General features: G+C 51.9%; 1 protein-coding gene across 7 annotated transcripts in view; it reads right to left on the reverse strand.

The window, feature by feature from the left end:
* Positions 1-16,842, reverse strand: part of TBL1X (transducin beta like 1 X-linked) — a 244,282-nt gene that overhangs the window by 201,547 nt on the left and 25,893 nt on the right. For 2 of the 7 annotated variants that reach the window (XM_061408185.1, XM_061408186.1), the window contains one exon: positions 5,703-5,769. The exons of the other annotated variants lie outside the window; for them this stretch is intronic. The gene's annotated coding sequence lies outside the window, so the exon portion shown is untranslated. Of the gene's footprint in view, positions 1-5,702; positions 5,770-16,842 lie in introns of those variants that run through there. 7 annotated transcript variants of the gene reach the window in all.

The raw sequence follows: 16,842 nt of genomic DNA on the forward strand, positions 1-16,842 counted from the left end.
CCAGACGAGAACACTGGAGCGGGTTGCCATGCCCTCCTCCAAGGGATCTTCCCAGCCCAGGATCAGAACTTGAGTCCCTGCTTGGCAGGGGGCTTCTTTAACCAACTGAGCCTACCTAAGACATCTAACGAACTTCCAAAGTCTTGTCTCTAACCGACCCCCTCCCTTCCCCATGTCCTGGGCCACCTGCCCCGGGCCAAGGAACCACTGCTGTGAAATATTCTAGCAGGCAGCATCGCTCAATGCACCTCCCTTCCTGACTTCCTCCAGTCTCTCTCCACTGAGAAGCCAGAGCGGACATCAGCCTGGCATTCCCCTCCGAGCTACTGCTCAATATTCCCAGGACAGAACTAACTTCTAAGTCAGTCTCCAGATGCCCGGCAAAGGGGCCAGTCCCTCCCCTCTCTCCCTGGCCGCCTCCGCTCCGGGCAACCTCAGGGCCTTTGCACAAGCTGCTCCTTGTCCAGGCATGTGTTCTCACTCCAGTCCTTCTTCTGGTCCTGCCTTAACATGCTCCCTTTCAGCATGACTAAGGAGGAGAGAGACTTTCTTCACGGCCGCCTGCATTTCCCCATGACTCTCATCACTGTTGAGATCCAGTCAATCTCAGGAGGGATGCTTGCTCATCCCTCCCCTGTCGGGTCACCGCCAGGCATCCCAAGCACCCAAGGGAACCATACAGCACAGACCAAGCTATTTGTGGGATGAATGAACTCACAAGTTGGGGAGAGGGAAGCTTGCCCCACAGCTGAGCAAGCATTTTCCGTAGCTGGAATACCAGCTGGAGCTACCAGGGCAGAGGTACCAGTCCCTGCAGTGAACAGAGGAGGTAGGTCCCTCGTGCGTCCTGGGAAACCCGGTCTGCAGACCACACTGGAATGGACCCGCAGGCCACAGGTCAAGGGTGTCCGTGAACTTGGATGGGGGCTGGGGAGAAGCAAGAACTTTATTTTCCTTCACCTTTTGCATAACTCTATTGGTAACTGCATTAGAAACGTGGGCAATGGGCCCTTGTGAAAACTGCACAGCCTGAGATTCTAACCGGTAGGACCCTGTAGGCGTTTTCGGATCAGCTTTCAGATGTCTCAGATACTTTAAAAAATACCGCTGACACCCACGGCTACTTTGAAATGATGGAGGTGGTTACAGCCATTGCTAGGTCGTGCTCTGAATATTCACTGGAAGGACTGATGTTGAAGCTGAAACTCCAATACTTTGGCCACCTGATGCGAACAAATGAATCGTTGGAAAAGACCCTGATGCTGGGAAAGATTGAAGGCGGGAGAAGGGGACGACAGGGGATGAGATGGTTGGATGGCATCACCGACTCAATGAACCTGAGTTTGCGTAAACTCCAGGAGTTGGTGATGGACAGGGAGGCCTGGTGTGCTGCGGTCCACGGGGTCGTAAAGAGTTGGACATGACGAAGCGACTCAACTGATCGTGTTCAGAACCGAAAGTGGATCTCAAAGAGATGTTTGTACACTCAGATGGAGAGCAGTCCCAGCAGCAGAAAAGAAGTACATAAAGCCACGACCCCCCACTTTTTTGGCACCAGGGACTGGTTTCACGGAAGACAGTTTTTCCAGAGACTGGGAAGGGGGTGGGGTGGGGTTGTGGGGTGTGGTTTGGGGAAGATTCACATGCATGACATTTATTACTCACTTTATTTCTAATCTAATGCCACCGCTGATCAGACAGAGGTACCGGTCTGAGGCCCAGAGACTGGGGAACACCCCTCTTCCAGCAGAAGGGACCACAATGCCCATCCACAGATGAGTGGATAAATACAATGAGGTCTCCCCATACAATGACATAGGATTCAGCACTTTAAAAAAAAAAAAAAAAAAGGCAAATTCTGATACCTGCTACAACAGGGGTGAACCTTGAGGACATGATATCAAGTAAAAGAAACTGGCACAGAACAAATGCTGTGTGATTCCAGCATTTGTAAGCATCCACGATATACTCAGATGTATAAAGACAAAGTATTGGGGGCCAGGGGCTGACGGTGGGGGGACGGGGATGGGGACAGACTCTCAGTCTGGGAAGATGAACACGTGGTATGGATGGATAGTGACGTGTGTGTGTGTGTGTGTGTGCGTGCGCTCAGTCGTGTCTGACTCTTTGCGACCCCATGGACTGTAGCCCACCAGTCTCCTCTGTCCATGGGGATTCTCCAGGCAAGAATACTGGAGCAGGTTGCCATTGCCTTCTCCAGGGGATCTTTCCAACCCGAGGGATCAAACCTGGGTCTCCTGCACCACAGGTGGATTCTTTAGCATCCGAGCCACCAGGGAAGTGAAAGGGTCAAATAAGCAAGCTGTTCAGAGCCGTGGGCACTGGACTCTGAAGTCAGGATAACCAAGCGGGGACATGCTGCAATGCCCCCCTCCCCAATGCTGCTGCTGCCTGCATGGGAGTTTCTGGGGAGCCCCTCGGGTGGGGAACAAATCCGAGTCCCAGGACAAGCAGGCCTGGTAGAAGCAGAGGGCGCTGGAGCAGCCGGGGTGAGGCGAGGGGGGTCCCCCCACAATCTGGCATTCACAGCCACTCAGACGGTGCTTCTGCCAAGCGGGGGGCGGGGGGAGGGGGGCAGACGGCAGACAGCATGTGGTGCAGGGCTGCTTTGCGGAGAGGGGAAGGCAGGGAACTGGGGAAGTGTTCTCTGCAGAAGGGCGATGAGTGGGGACAGACACAAATAGAGCAAGGAGCTCCCGGATAAGCAACGGGTTCTGCTAATTTTTTCCTTTTTTATGACGCCCAGCTTGCACTTGCAGCGCTAGACTAAAAGGCCTTGAGAAGGCTGCAGAAGACGCAGCTGCAAGATTTTTTTTCTCTCCCGACAAAACCAACGGGTTTTTAACAAGATTCCCCAAACCACGTGACTGCTTGATGGGATGCACAAAACTGAGCCCAATGGGCTCCGACCCCTTGGCGCGCAGATGGAAAGTTCGAGATGATCTTTTCCCTTCTCAAGGCTGCAATGTCCACAGAGAGGGTGGAGGGCTTGACAAGCGTTGATATTTAAAGATGGGGGCTGCTGAGCAGGGGCAGGAAACGGAGATGTGAGTGTTGTGGCATTCTCCCGCCCTCCCCGAACCCAAGGAGAGCATGTTCACCTCCTCCTCCCTGCTGTCATCAGAGACGGCCAGCAATGATGCATTAACAACGAATAAGCAAAGGCCCCTGGGTACTGATCAGTTCCCCAGGCTGAGCAGAGAAACCGGGTAATTCCAAGCTTCCTATAGTTTCAGTTCAGTTCAAGCACTCAGTCGTGTCCGACTCGTTGCGACCCCATGGACCACAGCACTCCAGGCCTCCCTGTCCATTACCAACTCCTGGAGTCCACCCAAACCCATGTCCATCGAGTTGGTGATGCCATCCAACCATCTCATCCTCTGTCATCCCCTTCTCCTCTTAAATTGTAAGAAAATAAGAAGAAAATTAAAAGACGCTTCCTCCTTGGATGGAAGACTATCACAAACCTAGACAGCATTTTCAAATGCAGAGACATCATTTTGCCATCAAACGTCCATACAATCAAAGCTATGGTTTTCTCAGTAATTATGTACAGATGTGAGAGAGTTGGACGATTAAGAAGGCTGAGTGCCAAAGAATGGATGCTTTTGAACTGTGGTGTTGCAGAACATTCTTGAGACTCCCTTGGACTGCAAGGAGATCCAACCAGTCCATCCTAAAGGAGATCAGTCCTGGGTATTCATTGAAAGGACTGATGCTGAAGCTGAAACTCCAATCCTCAGGCCACCTGATGCGAAGAACTGACTCACTGGAAAAGACCCTGATGTTGAGAAAGATTGAAGACAAGAAGAGAAGGGGGCGACAGAGGATGAGATGGCTGGATGGCACCACCGACTCGACGGACAGGAGTTTGCGCAAACTCCGGGAGTTGGTGAAGGACAGGGAGGCCTGGCATGCTGCCATTCCTTGGGGTCGCAGAGAGTAGGACAAGACTGAGCAAGTGAACGACAAAAGCAATGAGTAAGAAGAAACAGAAGCTGGGACTTCCCTGGGGGCGCCATGGGTGAGAATCTGCCTGCCAATTTGGGGAAGGTGGGATCCCTGATCCTCAGAGCGACTAAGCCGGAGTGCCCTAATTACTAAGCCTGTACTTTGCAGGGCCTGGGAGCCGCAAGTACTGAACCCGAGTGCCGACACTGTGGATGCCTATGCAGAGCCCGAGGTCTGCAAGAGAAGAAACCCGAGCAAAGAACAGTGCCCCCCCCAGTCACTACATCTAGAGAAAGCCTGCACGTAGGCTTCCGTCCCTCTCAAAGAGAGCCTGCACATAGCAACAGAGATCCGGCACAGCCAAAGAGAAAAAATAAATACAAAGAAACAAACAGAAGCGAGAAGAGAGGAAAATATAGCTAGCCCAGCTTTGGTTCGCAGGGGCCATGAGCACGCAGACGTTCTCCCCTCCCAATCCTCTGTGTTCACCCCACCCAGGCCATCTTCCCCCCAGCTACTTTCAGCTTCCCCAAGCCCTGGCCCCTGGAGGCTCTGCTGATAGGACATTACAGAAGCCCTCACCCTGCTGGCTCATGAGACGCCCCGTAAATCCACACCCGCAAGTGGCCAGCGGCTCCCACACTGGACAGCAAGGATACAGATACGCATCACCATGGCGGAAAAAGCCCTGCTGGAGAATATTTGCTCAATGAGACCACCTTCGATGAATCCTTTTCAGTCTGCCCTGGTTTATGCGTCAAGCCTTTTTTTTTCCTCTTTAATTATTTACTTGATGCACTGGGTCTTTACCAACTGAGCCACCAGAGAAGCCCATACACAGACAAGCAACAGTGGGTGGCTTTAAAAAAAAATTATTTACGTGGATGCAGCAGGTCTTTACCAACTGAGGCACCAGGAAAGCACACACACACACACGCACGCACACACACACGCACGCACACACACACGCACGCACACACACGCACACACACACACGCACACACACACAGATCGGTGGCTCAGGTGGTAAAGAATCCGCCCGCAATGCAGGAGACCCAGGTTCCATCCCTGGGTTGGTGAAAGATCCCCTGGAGAAGGGAATGGCCACTCTCTCCAGTATTCCGGCCTGGAGAATCCCATGGACAGAGGAGCCTGGTAGGCTTACAGTCCATGGGGACTCACACAGAGTCAAACACGACTTAGCGACTAAACCACCACCTGGGTCTTAGTTGCAGCATATGGGACCTGACTGTACAATTCAGGTCCCCTGCACTGGGAGGGTGGAATCTCTCACCACAGGACCACCAGGGAAGTCCCGATCCATTGATTTTTTAAAACCCAAGCAGTGAGCTCAGCCTGTTAAACAGAAAGTCTTATCTAGAGTAGATAAGACTACTTATCTACTCTAGATAAGACTTTCTGATTCCAAGTACGGCCGGTGATTGCAGAGAAGGGCAGGCAGGAAGGAGAGACATCGCCAAGCTCTCTACACCAAGCTTACAGCCTCTCTTCTGAAGCAGTCTGAAAGCCTAATTCGTCTCCTGCATTAGCTTGCCCCAAAACGTCTGGCTTCCCTTGGGTCAGGACGCTTGGCTCTCTCACAAAACCAAGACCTTCATATTTGGTCATCCTTCGGTAAAGCTTTTAAAGAGAAATCATTTTCGAATCCGTCGCTCTCAAAGTCTACACCCTCACCACCTTCCCATGTGTCTCACAAGAAATGTACCCACCTCTCCTTTTCCAAGGGAAAGAAATACAGCCCACATCCTGTATGTCAACTCCTGAACCTCTCACCTCCTGTTAAAAAAAAAAAAAAAAGTACTAATTGCTCAGTTGTGTCCGACTCTTGCAACCCCGTGGACTGTAGCCCGCCAGGCTCCTCTGTCCATGGGATTCTCCAGGCAAGGACACTGGAGTGGGTTGCCATGCCCTTCTTCAGGGGAATCTTCACAACCAAGGGATCGAATCCACATCTCCTGCGTTGCACGTGGATTCCTTCTGGTCCTAGCAGCCAGGGAAGCCTCACCTCCTGTTAGCGTCCACCCAATCACCCGGTCTTCCCCCACACTAAAACTGCTCTCTGCACATTAGCTTCCTTCCCAAAGGCTTTGGTGTGTGCTTTGTCGAGCTCAGTCGTGTCCCGCTCTTTGCAACCCCATGGACTGTAGCCCGCTAGGCTACTCTCTGCCCATGGGGATTCTCCAGGCAATACTGGAGTGGGTTGCCGTTCCCTTCTGCAGGGAAATCTTTCCCCTACCCAGGGATCGAACCCAGGTCTCCAGCGTTGCAGGCAGACTCTTGACCTACTGAGCCACCAGGGAAGCCCAAAGGCTGCTGCACTTCTCTGCTGACCTTCAGGGCTGGACCTCCCAGAAGATGCACGCACCCAGCCACCTCCAGCCTCTCGCCCGTCACCCCGTTTCCAGTGACTGCTCCCCAATGCCGAAAACCACCCATGGCTTCTCACAGGGGGTTCCCAACCTCTAGGTGCTGAACCACCTCTGCAGGCCCAAGAGCCCCTGCTTCTCCGGCTGCTCCCTCCCACCTCTCTCGGCTCCCCGCGCTCCTGTGGACATGCTCTTTCATGGCTCTCCTCCCCAGACCTGCCCCACTGCATTGCTGCCTGCTCCCCCATCCCAGAGCTCCAGGGCACTTCACCCACTCTCCGCTGAGGCAATCGCCACAAGGAAGCTTCAGGGCACCCGCGACAGCCTCTGCTACAGATGCAATGCAACCCCTCCACCACCTCACTGTCCAACTTAAGCACAGGGCCTCAGAGTCACACACTTGTTCATCTAGAACAGGAGACCCTTCTTAAAGGCTCTTCTGCTGCTGCTGCTAAGTCACTTCAGTCTGTGTGACCCCAGAGACGGCAGCCCACGAGGCCCCCTGTCCCTGGGATTCTCCAGACAAGAACACTAGAGTGGGTTGCCATTTCCTTATCCAATGCATGAAAGTGAAAAGTGAAAGTGAAGTCGCTGAGTCTTGTCCGACTCTTAGAGACCCCATGGACTGCAGCCCACCAGGCTCCTCCGTCCATGGGATTTTCCAGGCAAGAGTGCTGGAGTGGGGTGCCATTGCCTTCTCCAAAGGCTCTTCTACTTCACGCTTAAAACAGCTGAGCATCCCAGTCCGACCTGCTCCTGAGAGCACCGTGATCCGTCCCGTTCTGCACTCCTGCACACGTGTTCCAGCTCCTGGCACAGGAAGGGAAGGTGTGAACAGAGCATATTTAAAGGGACAAGAAATGGTAGGCAGGGGTGGGTCCAGGAAAAATAGAATAGCTGGCTCCACCAACCATCTCCCAAAGAACACCAAGGCCCCTGGGAGCCTCAGTTCCTACCCTGATACCTCCCAGGCCAAGGAGACCAAAGAGCCAGGTGCCCAGCTCTCCCTGAAGTTATTTGTAGATCTTGTCCGAGGAGCAGAGGAGAAAGCAGAGAAGTTTCCAGACTACGATTCTTCTAGCAGCTTTCAAAGTAGGTTAATAGTGAAAAAGATCTGGGCTGTGTGTGTGTGTGTCTGTGTCTGTCAATTGTTCAGGAGTGTCTGACTCTGTGACCCTGCGTACGACAGCCTGCCAGGCTCCTCTGTCCATGGGATTCTCCAGGCAAGAATACTGGAGTGGATCTTCCCGACCCAGGGATCGAACTGGCTCCTCCCGAAGTGCAGGCCGATTCTTTATCATCTGAGCCACCAGCGATACCCCCTGGCTCCGTCACTGTTGCTGTTAAAGCCTCAACTTGACCCCTTCTGCAACGTCCCTCTCCATGCCACTCCCAACCAGAAGAAGTGGATGCCTCCAGCACATGGGAATGAGGGCTTGAGAAATCTAGAAAGAAAACAGAAGAAATGGGAAGGAAAAAACAGAAGCCACCCAGGATACCGCAGCTAATGGGACACCCTGGCTTCGTACCATGCCCATCAACACAAGACAGGTTTAAAGAAGAAACCGGAAAGTAAAGTGGGCTCCAAATTACAGGTGTGATACCGTCCAAGGCTGCACTGGCTTCTCACTGAGAAAAGTTCTTCTAGCGCGTTTGCATGCTAAGTTGGTTCAGTCAAGTCCAATTCTTTGCGACCCCATGGACTGTAGTCCGCCAGGCTCCTCTGTCCGTGGGATTTTCCAGGCAAGAATATTGGAGTGGGTTGCCATTTCCTCCTCCAGGGGATCTTCCTGACCCAGGGCTAGAACCCGGGTCTCTCAAATCTCCTGGCTTGTGCAGGTGGGTTCTTTACCACTAGCTCCACCTGGAAAACTCCAGCCTTCAGGAAAAACAACCCAGAAAAACAACAGTGGGTAACGGACTTCCCTGGTGGTACAGTGATTAAGAATTCCACCTTCCAATCCAAAAGATAGAGGATCCACCCCAATCGGGGAGCTAAAATCCCACATTGCCTGGAGGCCAAAAAAACCAAAACAGAAAACAGAAGCAATATTGTATTGAAGTCAATGAAGACTTTAAAAAATTCGTCCATATCAAAAAAAAAAGAATGGGTAGAAAGGCAAGAAATGGGTCACCGCCATCAGTATGTTAAGCCAAGCCTTCCACGGAAGGTGCTAGAATGTAGTCAGCACCCAGGAAGAAGACTGCATGCCAAATCCTAGCTGTTCCACCTCCCAGCAGTGGGTCCTGCCTTTCAATTGCGTTCTGAGTACCAATGGTACTGGGCTGTCCCCCAAGACCTACAGCGAGCAGAACATCTTCCTCCGAGGAGAGGAGCTTCAGTTCAGTTTAGTCGCTCAGTTGTGTCTGACTCTCTGCAACCCCGTGGACTGCAGCACACCAGGCCTCCCCGTCCATCACCAACTCCCGGAGTTTGCTCAAACTCATGTCCATCGCGTCGGTGACGCCACCCAACCATCTCATCCTCTGGAGATGGGAGCTTAGCAGTGGTCTTTATCCACCAGCAACTCTGAGACAGGGATGAAGAGAAAGTAGGAGATTCTCTTTCTCTCCCAAAGAGAGACGAACAAAGGTCTCTTTAGGGGGAGTTTCTATTTGTTTGGCGGTGCCTGGTCTTAGCTGTTAAGCATGCAGGGTCTTTAGCCGCAGCATGCGTAATCTGGCTCCCTGGGCAGGAATCGAACCTGGGCCCGCCCTGCACTGGGAGGGCAGTCTTAGCCACTGGACACCAGAGAAGTTCTGACAAAGGTCTCTTCTTGATGACCCAACTTCCTCTCTTCTCCCACTGAGAGGGTAATGGGCTGGAAAGCCACGGGTCACCAAATGGAGGAAACAGGCTGCAAAGTGTCAGACAATTTTTTCTCTCTCTCCTAATCCACAGGAGGAAACACAGCACAGGTGTCAGACTTTTATTTTCCCCTTGCTCTACACAAAATTTAAAGGTTTCTTTTAAAACTCTGCATTGCCATGACACCCAATTCCACCTGAACCTCACTTTTCTCAAACCTTGAGCTCACCAATGCGTTTTTCTTAAGAAAATGTTTTCCTGAAGCTACGTTAATGAAGTCTGTATTTACCCTAGACTCTGTGTTCAAGTCATTCGCCTAAGACTCAGAACCCATAATGGCTCAACAAACCAATGTTTTACTCATGGAAATGCCCCCTAAAGCAATGTTAATGAAACCATGCATTTGCTCGGAAACCTGCCTTTCTTCAATCGTTTTATGGCCCTGGATGACTCGCCTGGTGCCAATGTTATCTCAGAATGCATGTTGTGGGTGAGGGGCCTGGTGCCAGTCTCTGAATTTTGAGACATTTCCTTCCTCTAATTTAGCAGCTTGCTAACTTCTTGCTAAAAACCAGCAGGGTGCGGGAGGGGGGCACTCTTTCTGCCCACTTCTGGTGTCTATGTCAGAAGCTTTCTCCATCTCTTTTATACTTTACTAAAACTTTATTACACACAAGCTCTGAGCCATGAAGCCTCGTCACAGGCCCCAGAACGAATTCCTGTCCTTCGGAGGCCCAAGAATCGTGGCATTGTTCACGGCTCCTAGCGACAACCTTTCACCACCAAGCTCAGGGGCACCCTGTACCCCTCTTTTTATGCACCGGCCCTGATCTGCTCTGATGAAGCCAGCACCCCATCCACTGCAACCCTGCCATATACAAGGCTGACACAGCTGAATGTGGGCTTCCCTGGTGGCTCACAAAGCGAGGAATCTGCCTGCAATATGAGAAACCTGGGTTCCATCCCTGGGCCGGGAAGATCCCCTGGAGGAGGGCATGGCAACCCACTGCAGTATTCTTGCCTGGAAAATTCCACGGCCAGAGGAGCCTGGAGAGGCTACAGTCCACGAGATCACAAAGAGTCGGACAGGAGTGAGCGACTTTACACACACATGTGCACATACACCCAGTTTAATGCACTCTACCTTTCCTGGAACCATCACGTCTTAACTGGGACACAGTTTCATGTCAAACACGTGACTCTCTAATTGTGGAATACCAGGTTCCCAAGTTTCTCACCTGGTAAAGAATCTGCCTGCAATGCGTGAGACGTGGGTTCGACCCCTGGGTCAGGAAGACCCCCTGGAAGAGGTCATGGTAACCCACTCCAGCATTCTTGCCTGGAGAATCCCCATGGACAGAGGAGCCTGGCAGGCTACAAGTCCACTGGGTGGCAAAGAGTCGGACAGGCAGGGATCCCACCGTTTCAGATCCCCTTTCAGGCTGGTTCTGAAAGGGCCAGAGAGTCAACACAGGAGGATTCCAGGGGCCCGAGGGAAACTCTCCCTTTGGAGGGAGAAGGCAACCAACCCCAGACGCTATCTGAACGAGCAGGGATGGCTGGGTTCCAGCAAAACTGGGAATTTCGTATCATTTTCATGTGTCACGGAATAGGAGGCTTTTTCCAGCCGTTTAAAAATACAAAACCATTCTGAGCTCGCAGGCTGTACCAAAACAGGTGGCAGGCCAAGTCTGGCCTCTGCCTTCAAGGAAGCCTGTCTCACGCTGCGGCTCAAGAGATGGTTTTTGGAACCGGACACCGTCCAATTTTTCCAGGGCTCCCATGCACCCAGCCCAGGCCTCCAGCTTCCCGGCCCGTGACCCCACCCCGAGTCCCGAGGTCCCTGTGGAATCCTGAGAGCAATCAGTGCCATGAACTCGGGGTGAATAAACCTCGGGCGGCTGAGAACCAGAACGCTGCCCTGCAGAGAGCATGGACCCTGAAGTCCCCATTCTGTCTTGGCGACGTGGCACATCACTACCCCCAGTTTGGTTGCCCCGCTTGCCAAACAAGGAAGAGCCTTTCCACGGATGTGGATGCCTCGTGCAGGCTCAGGGAGGACATTCCCGCCTGTGGATAGCGGGCACCCAAAAAAACCACATGTCCATCACCGATGACGTTTATCCTTCCCTCCCCACCTCGGCCACACCACTAACTCCAGCCCCAAAGTCCAGGTTCAGGTGCCAAGCTGGGGACGTGACCCTGGCCACTGAGAACGCACCGGGTACCCGGGAATGAGGCTGGAGTCCACACAGCAGAGGTCAGAGGCGGGACAGGCTGCTCGGGTTGCAACACGCAGGAAGTCACACCAAGAAGTCCTCTGCCTGCAGATGAAACACGCAAAGGAGCGCTGGTTCCACTGGGGCAAAAGTGGGGTGGTCCCTCCTCCCCGCAGCCTTGAGCCACTTCCTCACTCAGTAATTACAATCCCCAGCCTGCCTCTTCTGCCGTTCCACACTGCTGTGTTGAGTGCACAGCTGCTTACAAGGAAGACATGTGACTTAAATGCTGCAACAAAATAGCAAAGGGTAACTCTTCAGGGACCTCCCTGGCTCCCCAGCAGTGGACACTGCAATCTCCATGCAGGGGGCCTGGGTTTGATCCCTGCTCAGGAAACAAGATCCCGCAAGCTCTACCAACCCCCCAAGGAGAGCTCCAACCAACACCCCAATCAGGGGGAAAAAAAAAACCAGACAGCTATTTAGACAATGGTAGTACTCTTGCCTGGAAAATCCCATGGACGGAGGAGCCTGGTAGGCTGCATGCAGTCCATGGGGTTGCTAGGAGTCAGACACGACTGAGCAACTTCACTTTCACTTTTCACTTTCATGCACTGAAGGAAATGGCAAGCCACTCCAGTGTTCTCGCCTGGAGAACCCCAGGGACGGGGGAGCCTGGTGGGCTGCCGTCTATGGGGTCGCACAGAGTCGGACACGACTGAAGCAACTTAGCAGCAGCAGCAGACAACATTTCTTAGGAGACTAAGTGCTAATGGTTTTTTAAACCTGACGGGGAATTTTTTTTTTTTCTTGTTTCTTTTTTTTGATGGGTTGGAAACTGTGCCCGTCTCACTAGTTGTTTGGCCTGAGGTTCCAGTGGTGGAGTTCTCGGGCAGTTGACTGGAGCCGGGTCTTGGTGTTGAGATGGAGACCTCACTCTGATTACTATTCCTTGGGGCCTGGGGAGTCTGTTATTTCAGCATTTCAGACTCAGGGGCTCAGGACCGATCCCTGGCCCATGAACCATGATCCCACAAGCAGTGGGATTTCGGAGGGAATACAAAGAAAAAAAAAAGATTAAAAAAAAAGAGAGATGAAAAAACAAATAAAAATAACCAGAACAAAGAATAAAAAGTAACAACCCCTGGTGGTCCCTGGGGCTGTCTTGTCTGCCCTCTACCCAAGTTCAGTTCAGTTCAGTTCGGTCGCTCGGTCGTATCTGACTCTTTGCGACCCCATGAATCGCAAGGCCCCCCACCAATGCCTGCTAAGTTCCTGGGGAGACACAAACTCCATGTCTTCCCTCACTCCCATCTCAGCTCCGTCGCCCCCGATGGTTAATTTCAGTCATTCCCTGATTAGCTTAAGCACGGGGCCAACTGTACAAAGCTTGTGGCAAAAATTGCTGAGTGTTAGGAAAATGAAATGACCACCTGGATGTGCTTTTTTTTTTTTTTAAAACAGAGCTCTGCTTATGAATGGAGAAATAGTTCACATGACTTCGAAGGATAAACTTGTAATCATTTCCAAGCGAGATTCACCGGAGAGCAAACCATAGAACTGGGGGTCACACACACAAGCACACATGTGTGTCAAGCACTTCTCCTCCACGGCAGGGAAAGGACCCACCCTGAATCTTCATCGGAAGGACTGATGCTGAAGCTGAAACTCCAATCCTCCGGCCACCTGATTCGAAGAACCGACTCACCGGAAAAGACCCTGATGCTGGGAAAGATGGAAGGCGGGAGGAGAAGGGGGCGACAGAGGATGAGATGGTTGGATGGCATCACCAACTCGATAGACGTGAGTTTGAGTAAGCTCCGGGAGTTGGTGAAGGACAGGGAAGCCTGGCATGCTGCGGTCCATGGGGTCACAAAGAGTCGGACACGACTACACGGAACTGAGCTGATATCAATTTCACGAAAGGTGATGAGGGTGACTTGAGGTACCCGTTTTCAGAATTTTTCCTACCCCTCAACATTCAGAAGGACGCTTTCCAAGTCTGCCCCTTTGACGTCTCCATCTTCATCTCTGTGTTGGAAGTGTGGGAAGCTTTGTCTTCCCTCCCAGATGTGTATCTTGTTGTAAATGAAAGCAGCATGCCACGCTCCCTCCCCTCCCTAATCTCACGCTTTCTCTTGCTTGGCTGTCTGTTTGCTGGAAGACAGGAGTCAAAGGCGGCTGAGAAAAGGGAAAATGTACACACAGAGAAGATACCGCCCCACTTCCTCTGATAGCAGCCACTGTCTGCCCACTCACTGTGGACGCCCAGTTCCTAACTGGGGCTGGAGCGGAGATAACAGACCGGGACGCGTTTTCCGGAGCCGCAATCTCCGAATCTGCTCTCCCCAAACACGAAGTCACACCCTGTCCTCACAGGTAGGGGGGCGGGGGGCGCCTCTGACCACCACACGTGATCACGGGACGGATGTTCAGGGCACAAAGTATGAAAGCGGTCCCGAATCTGTTTTAAAACAGCTCCTGTTGTTGAGTTGCTAAGTCGTGTCTGACTCTGGTCCCCGTGACTCTCCAGCGTCACAAAGGAGACCTAAGTACTTTCTGCCAAATGCATGACGAACGATCCCCCTACATAATGTGGCTGTCGTTCAGCCGCTCAGCCACGTCCACCTCTTTGCGACCCCATGGACTGCAGCATGCCAGGCTTCCCTGTCCATCACCCAACTCCCAGGGCTTGCTCAGACTCACATCCATGAGTCAGTGATGTCCTCTGACCGTCTCATCCTCTGCCACTCCCTTCTCCCTTTGCCTTCAATCTTTCCCAGCATCAGGGTCTTTTCCAAAATAGCGTTACTGAGATAGAAAGCACATACCAAGACAATTCACTCAGTGGAAGGTATGCAAGTGAAGAGCTTTCAGTAAATTCAGACTCGTGCAACAGCCAGCAGCTCAATCAAGAGAGCATTTCCAGGAACCCCAGTAGCAGTCCTCAACCCCATCCCTCGGCACTCACGAGCTGCGACACCCAGCTCCCCAGTCCCAGGCAACAGTCATCTCATCATCTCCTTTCTGCCCACCAGGCCCTTTCTGGTTCAGCCCGCAAGCCTCTGTACGAATCTGACAGCCTCCCCTGTGTCAGTGACCTTCCCGACCAATTTCCCAGTTTTATGATCACGTCTCAGGGGCTCAAGCCACAGCAGCAGCTCCTGCAAGTGCACCGGACACTCACACGCACTGGGGGCGGGGGGGCTTCTCGATGCCAGAGCGACAGCTACTGTCCTGAGCGAGCCCCTGAGTGGCTGGTCTGGGCTGCTCCCCCGGGCGTTGGGCGCACACAGGGTGGCTCTCGAGATAAGAGATGCTGTCCCACTCCTGCGACCCCACAGAGAGCCACGCATCTCACGGCTGTCTTGTGACTATCACTGACCAAGCCAAGAGGAGTGGGGGGCGGAGGGGGAGAAAACCATTCTACCACATTCCGTGGGGTGGGAGAGGCATGTCCATTTTATGTATCAGTTTATTAATAGCATCTCCACTGTCCCAGCCAGACGCGTGGTACACCATCATCCAAAAGGAAGACAGGGAAGAAATTCCAAAGAGGAATCCTGATGGTGTGGAATAATAGCAAACCATCACCAAACGGGAACAGAAGAGGCTGTTCCATCCATTTACTGAAGAAGGGCCGTGGCAACTCATTAAGGACGTGAAGCCAGACTCTGTGATTTCGGGTTGCAATAGACAAGTTGGGGGCGGGGGGAGCGGTTTCTCTTCCACACTGTGTTCACCCATGCCCCCGCCAGACCTGGAAACTAGCTTGTATTATCTGAGCATTGAAAACCAAAGGAGCACACCCCTGATGGGAGCTCGGGCACTGCACACATCTGGATTTTTAACCACTCAAAGCGACCCGTGCCTTCCGGGGTGGGCTGCCACCTGTCCCATCCACTTTGGCCGCCAAGGAAAGTCAAGGGAATCTTTTAACGGGTGCCTGTTTAAAAGCCCTAACTCATTTCATCCCCTTTTGTTCCATTTATCCTCCACTCAAGGATTGCGAGACGAGACATTACGAATGTGTATCTTTAAAAACGTGTAACTCACCAGTGAGTGCAAGCAGAAACCGGTGCGCTCCCAGCAGGGACCGTGGACAAAGTGACTACGTTACGCCATGCCGATTTCCTGCTCTGGCTGTTGGTCTGAAGTTATGTAACAAGGGCACCATTGGAGGAGGTGGTACACAGGACCTCTCGGCACTATTTCTGGAACTTGCTGTGGTTTATAACCAACCAAAGTAAATCATCTTAAATGAAAATTCTCTAAATAATTTCTTTTTTAATCTAGTAGCCTCTCTTACTGATGCTCTGAGGAACTAAAAACTGGGGGCTAACCAAAGGGTGCAAACAAGCCCTCAGAAGGTCTTTCAAGTCAATACAAACTCACTGCCACAGACACAGGCAGTGAACCAGGAGGGAAAAAAAAGATCTCTTCCTGTAACTAGGAAGAAAAAAAAGTTCTCCTATTGCATGAAAATGTAATATCCTGCAAGTACTTATCAACAATCTGAAAATGAAATTAAGAAGACATCATTCACAAAAGCATCAAGAAAAATACAGCCAAAACTCCCAAACAGAAAGCGCAAAAAAGTATCATCTTTACAGCTCCACCTCCACTGAGACTGGCTTTCCACAGTCCTGAGTCGTGCTCACGGTCAGGGTCTGCAGGAGTTAACGGAGGCCTTCCATCAGCATCGAAAGCTTCGCCGGTGAGGCCAGGACCGCATCCAGTTGTTTGAGTGCATGATATTAAAAATGAGCGATCAACAAGCGGCAGAGACCCAGCCAATTAATCACCCATCTAGTCTCGCAATCAAATATGTATTAACCAAAAAGGCAGCCCGGCATTCACAGCCAGGCTCCGCTGTTCTCGCGTTGCAACATAAACAATTCAGAGAACGCTAACGTCAGAGAGGGACCCGAGTCCTGAAAATGTGGAAACCTAAATCGTTGACAGTCTTTCTAGCACTCTGTGACTGAGATGTCCCACGGATTCCTCGACGCCAACAAGTCAACACACAGGTCTCAACGACGGCTTTGTGCAGTCCTTGTACACGACTGACTGAAGGACTCTGTACCTAGGAATGCACGGTAAGGGCAAATTCCTTGTAAAGAATGAGTCTCGGCACACAGATGGCCAACGGGCACGAGAAAAGATGCTCAACGCGGCTGATCGCTAACATCAGAGAAATGCCGCGTCCAAACCACAACGAGGGACCGCCTCATACCGGTCAGAATGCCCATCATCAGAAACTCTACAAATAATACAAGCCGAAAAGGGTACGGAGAAAAGGGAACTCTCGCACACCGTCAGTGGGAATGTAAATTGGCACAGCCGCCACGAAGGCTCTTCATAAAAAAAAAACACTAAAAATAAGAGTTGCCATATGGACCCTGCGATCCCACTCCTGGGTATAGACCCAGAGAAAACTAAGGTTTAGAAAAGA

Source organism: Bos javanicus, chromosome X (assembly GCF_032452875.1).
Source record: "Bos javanicus breed banteng chromosome X, ARS-OSU_banteng_1.0, whole genome shotgun sequence".
NCBI lineage: Eukaryota > Metazoa > Chordata > Mammalia > Artiodactyla > Bovidae > Bos > Bos javanicus.